Raw genomic sequence first — 6,053 nt, forward strand, 5'->3', positions numbered from 1 at the left:
GGACAAGCAGCTCTCATGAACACTGCAAGGCGTAGATACTTGTGCTCCCTGTGCCGGTTTTTTTTAACAATTCCCCAGCGTGTCGTCCAATCCTAAGAAACCTTAACAAACTCTCAGGGCACAAAGACAACCACACAGACTGGGACCAGCCCCATTCCAATATTCCTCCTCCTCACCATCATCTTTGGCCATTCAACTCTCGTCTCTGAGATTCAAACCATGAAGGTCTGGTGGTAGGATTTGCCTTGCTGCGTGGTGTTTGCACAGCTCCGAGCACAGCAGGTGCCTACTGCAAAATCGTGAGTATTGTGATCGCTGCTACTTACTACTTCTGCTCATATTGATTAATAACGACTGCATTTTCCCCACAGCCCTTTAAAAATTAAGGTAATTTGGAAAAAAAAAAAAAAAAAAAAAAGCTATTCATACAGAAATCAGGGCGTTTGCACAGCAAGGCAGACAGCAATAGATATTCCAGGCGATTTCCCCGTGTAAATAAATCCTCCTTGGAGAACCCGGACAAAACCTCCTCCTCGTAGGTCCGTATTTCTGGGGGGCAGTGAGGGTAGGAAGGGGGCTGGGGAAATGGGAGTCTCAAGAGTTTTGAGCACTTACGGGCAACACAAAGAAAAATGGACATACTGTGCAAAGCTGCTGGCGAAAGTGGGTCTTAAACAAATAACATAGCGGCTTTGGGATCGGGATTGTGTATCCGGGGTTCTGTGCAGTTCACATAGGAAAGCCCATTCGTGACCTGCATATATGAATGGAATCCTTCCGGCACAGGGACATAGATGTAAAAATATTGTCCTATATAAATAGCTGTTCCGAAAATAGACCTTTAGGAAATTTATTCCGAGTCTTTTTGTCCTGAGACTAAAGTATTTATTCTGTTTTTTCCTTTCACCTGAAGCCCACGATTAAACTGAGTGGTCAAAATGAAACTGGTACTTTTGCAACCAGCACCCATTTTCTCACAGTCTATAGCTGGCACAGATGTCCTAAATTCAGACTCATGAGGCTTTGGGTTGAGAAGCCAGTTGTGCTTTTCTCTCAAGGAATTTTTTCTTAACAATTTTTTTTGTTTTTCTTTTCCTTTTTTCATTTTTTTTCTTTTTCTCTTTTCTGCTTTTGTTGTTCCTCTTTTTCTTTTTCTTTTTCTTTTTCTTTTTCTTTTTCTTTTTCTTTTTCTTTTTCTTTTTCTTTTTCTTTTTCTTTTTTTCTTTTTTCCTTTTATTTTTCTTTCTTTTTATTTTTTCCTTTCTTTTTCTTTTTTTCTTTTTCTTTTTCTTTTTCTTTTTCTTTTTCTTTTTCTTTTTCTTTTTCTTTTTCTTTTTCTTTTTCTTTTTCTTTTTCTTTTTCTTTTTCTTTTTTATTTTTTTATTTTTATTTTTATTTTTTCTTTTTCTTTTTCTTTTTCTTTTTCTTTTTCTTTTTCTTTTTCTTTTTCTTTTTCTTTTTCTTTTTCTTTTTCTTTTTCTTTTTCTTTTCCTTTTTTCCTTTTATTTTTCTTTCTTTTTATTTTTTCCTTTCTTTTTCTTTTTTTCTTTTTTATTTTTTCTTTTTCTTTTTCTTATTTTTATTTTTATTTTATATTTTTCTCGTTTTTTCCCTCTTTCTTTTTTGTCTTTTTTCTATTTTTATTTTTTGTTTTCCTCTTTTTATTTTTTCCTTTTAGCTTTCTCCTTTTCTTTTTCCTCTTTATTTATATTTTCTTTTTTCTTTTCCTTTTTATTTTTTTTTCTCTTGTTCCCTTGTTCTTTTTCCTTTTTTTTTTTTTATTTTTTTCTTATTTCCACTTTTCTTTTTACCCCCTTTTTCTTTCACTTTTCTTTCTCTTTTTCTTTTTCTAGAGGGCAGTGACCAAGCCTCCATCCCCGGTACTGGCGTGAAAGCAAAACTCAGATCTCAACACCTGAACTTTCCACTGATTAGTCAGATCAAAGGGAAAAGAGGCTGTGGAACCTGAAGGCAGACGGCAGGGCTCGCTGGGGCAGGACGTGTGCCCGCAGCCCGCGTTAGGAGCGCCGGGCAGTGATTTCTGAGCCTCGCAGGAGAAGGAAAATCCACCTGACAGCCCCGGGCATGAAAAGTATCTTTGTCCTTTAATTGGGAAGTCGGTCGCGCAGCCCAGCGAGCGCCGATCACCCTCGGGAGAGGTAACGCTACGAAGTTTCCGGTGAAAACACGAACTAGGAGCTCTTTTTTTTTTTTTTTTTTTTTTGCTAATCATTAACCGCTCATTAGAATAAGTGCCTTAACAGTTACAGGACCGAGTCCATCAGGTCCCTGACACCCCCGGGGGGCTGACGATGGGCACCCCCCGCACCTCCCCGCCCCGGGGCAGCGCCCTGCGGAGCCCCGGCCCTGCCCGCGGGGGGATGCGCGGGGCGCGGAGCGCTCCTCGCGGAGCCCTTTGTTATGCTAATCCGGGCTGACATCACGCCGCATATCAAAGCCGAGGGGGCCGCATATAAGGCGGCTCCGCGGGCCGCCCCGTCAGAGCAGCCCCGGCCCCTGCGCAGCCCCGCCGCGCCCGCGCAGCCCGGGCCGAGGTAAGCGGGGAGCGGGAGCTGCGGGAGGGGACAGTGCCCCGGCGGGACATCCCCCCCCGAAACGCCGAAGGTGTGGGGATGGCCAAGAGCAGGGGGCTGCGGGGTGACTGGGGGGATGTAGGGAGAGGGGAGGCTGCAAGGGAGAGAGGGGAGACCCGGGGGAGGGATGTAGGGAGAGAGGGGAGAGCCGGGGGGCGGGGGGAGAAGTGGGGAGAGAGGAGATTTGGAGGCTTCAAGGGAGAGAGGGGAAACCCGGGGGGATGTAGGGAGAGAGGGGAGACCCGGGGGGATGCAGGGAGAGAGGGGAGACTCGGGGGGATGCAGGGAGAGAGGGGAGACCCGGGGGGATGCAGGGAGAGGAGACCAGAGGAGATGCAGGGGGATGCAGGGAGAGAGGGGAGACCCGGGGCGGAGGGGGAATGTAGGGAGAGAGGAGGCTTGGAGGCTGTAAGGAAGAGAGGGGAAACACGAGGGGCTGCAGGGAGAGAGGGGAGACCCGGGGGGATGCAGGCAGAGGAGACCCGGGGAGATGCAGGGGGATACAGGGAGAGAGGGGAGACCCGGGGGAGCGGGATGTGCGAAAAGAGGAGGTTTGGAGGCTGCTGGGGAGAGAGGGGAGACCCAGGGGGGATGTAGGGAGAGAGGAGGCTTGGAGGCTGTAAGGAAGAGAAGGGAAACACGGGGGAGATGCAGGGAGAGAGGGGAGACCCGGGGGGATGCAGGGAGAGGCTTGGTGGCTGCAGAAGAGAGGAGGAGGATGCAGGGAGACCTGAGACCTGGTGGGGTGCAGGAGAGAGGGTAGACTTGCAAGCTGCCAGGGAGAAGGGAGACTCGAAGGCTGCAAGAGAGAAGGAGACCCAGAGGGTGTAGAGAGACCTGACACTGATGTGCTGCAGGGGAGACCCCAGAGCTGCAAGGGAGACTGGAGGCTGCAGAGGCTGAAGTGAGAGGGGAGACCCGGGGGCTAAAAGGGAGAGAGGGAAAATGCAGAAGGGTATAGGGGCACCCAAGATCCGGGGGCTGCAAGGGAGAGGGGAGACTCAGGGCTGCGAGCATGAAGGGAGATGCAGGAGCTGCAATGGAGAGAAGAGCCCGGGACGCTGCAGGGTAGTGGGGGGACACCCAGGGGCGGCAGTGGAGAAGGGAGATGATGCAGAGGGCTGGAAGGGAGAGGAGAGACCTGAGAGGTGGAGAGGAGAGGCTGCATTGAAAGAGAGAGACCTGGGGGGTTCAGGCATCGCTCCCCCCATTCCCTATTCCCGCTCCCCATCCTCACCGCAGGTCATTTGGGATGCACTACCCCTAAACCAGGCGACTGTGCTCCCGCCGAGAGCTGCAGGCTGGCCGGGCTCAGGTGGATGGTTTTCCTTCTTGGGTGGGAAAATTGTGAAAATGTGAGATGAATACTCACATGTTCATATCTACTTCGTATTGCCTATTCCCATCCCCGGGACTGGACTCTCGGAGGTGTTGGATGGGCGCGTTTTCTGCGTGCAAGAGTGTGGCTGGCTGCAAACAGCCGCAGGGTGAAGAGAAAAGGGAGCTTTGAGTTAAAAACGGCTCCGTTTTTTTTTTTTAGGAGTCCACAGGCCACTTGCTGCTGGTTTGATCAGTGACCCAGAGCTCTCCAGAGCTGTAAACATCACGTCTGCCCCAAAGAGTCTCCCTCCTTCCCCTCCCCTTGCAAATTCCTCTTGCAAACGTAACCTGTGCTGGATTGAGTGGAAAAAGGCGTTATTACCTCCCCAAATAACAGGGGTGTGATTGCAGGCCAGGTTTGCAGCTCTTGGGAGGGAGATGGCAGGGGGTAGATCGTTTCTCTTCCTCCCTGGAAGCGGGAGGCAAATCAAAATGTGACTTTTTCAAGGCAAGGGGCAAAGCAGAGGATGATGGCTGGTCAGGGTTAGCGAGAGGGTATTAGACCATCTGAGACATTTAACACCCGACTCTCGTGGTGTTCAGCAAGTCACGGGAGGGAGATAAGGGTCTGAAATATCTAAATGGACACTAAAAGGCATGGGCAGGATTAAGGGTTGAAGGTTTCCAGTGTGCTCATGGAGGGGGGGGGGGGGAAGCAAAGACCTTCTAAAGATGAAAAGATACAGAAATACCCTGAAACGAGAAGTACTCCTGGATGCTCGTGGGAACGCTGCCTTCAAGGGACACATCAAACCCAAATCCACGTGGGCATTAAAGAAAAACAACCTGTGGCCATGAAATCCTGCCTCCCTTGTAGTCAGTCGGAGTTTTGTCTCGGACTTCAAGGGAGCCGGGAACTCGCCCCTAGAGGTTATTAAAACCCTTTATAATAACAGCACTTCTCTAGTAACCCTTTACACTAGGCACTGGCGTTGGGATAGCCAAAAAGCAGCCTGAATGGAAAATTATGCTGCAGATGGCAGAGAAAACACCCAGAAATATTCCTTCCCCACCCAATTGCTCCCCAAATGGGGGTATTGAGGCAGAAAGCAGCACCTGGGACAAATCCAGAGCTGGGGGTCAGGCAGGGTGTGCTTTTCCCAGGGTAAAGGGTTCCCCAAAGTGATGCCGGCTGCTCCAGCCGGTTCTGGTCCCATCCCAAATCCCTTCAAAGGGGTGCCGTGGGGGGATGGATGTGCAGTTTAGGGCTCGGGGATGCCAGCCTGCCGTGCGACGGGCTGTGAGACTCCAGAAACACAGAGCCCCTCACAATGGCACAATGTGGTGGGCAGGTTTTTCTGTTTATTTTATTATTGGCTTTCTCATGGGGTGGGAAACCACTGCAAAGACCACAAAAAGCAGCCCCGAGCGGTGTCTGAAGTGAATAACTGAAGGGAAACCCATTTACTGCTATTAATACTGCTGCTAAAATAAGCAAGCCGTGCCCCGGAGACAGAGAGGACCCCTCTAAGAATTTAAGTCCTGCACCTGGTTTGTTTATTTGTTTGGACTGAAGAAGGGAAAAACAAAAACAAAACAAAAAAAAGGAGGCGGGATGGGGTGGGGGGGAGATCCTTGAGAGCTTTTGTCTCCTCCTGGCTGCTCCCCAGAGACAGAAATGGGATTTTATGTTTACAAAGTTGCAGCCCTTTCTGTGAGCTCCAGGTGCCCGAGGACTTGGAAGAAGTGAGAGGCAGAGTTAATGAGGTGAGAAGGAAAGCAGAAGGGAAAGAGCAAAACACATTTGTTGTAACAGATCAGACCGAAACATCTGCAGGGCACGGGCACCTGTGTGAAGTCGGGAAATGCAGTTTTTATAATTTGTCTTCTCTGCAGAAAAAGAGGAAAAAAAAAAAAAGAAAAAGAAATCTGGACAGAAAGAAGGGAGAGATGAATAGCTGAAGATTTGGGCTCGTCTAAAGATTTATCTTTTTTTTTTTTTCTTTTTTTCCTTCTTCCCGAGCAGTTACACAAACCTTTTGGAGAAGAGGGGGGGGCAAAAAAAGTGAAGCGGCGAATGAAGTCTTGCCATGTGCAGGGTTAAATGGAAACACACAATCAGACCATAACTCAGGGTGT

Source organism: Athene noctua, chromosome 1, assembly GCF_965140245.1.
Source record: "Athene noctua chromosome 1, bAthNoc1.hap1.1, whole genome shotgun sequence".
Classification (NCBI taxonomy): Eukaryota; Metazoa; Chordata; class Aves; order Strigiformes; family Strigidae; genus Athene; species Athene noctua.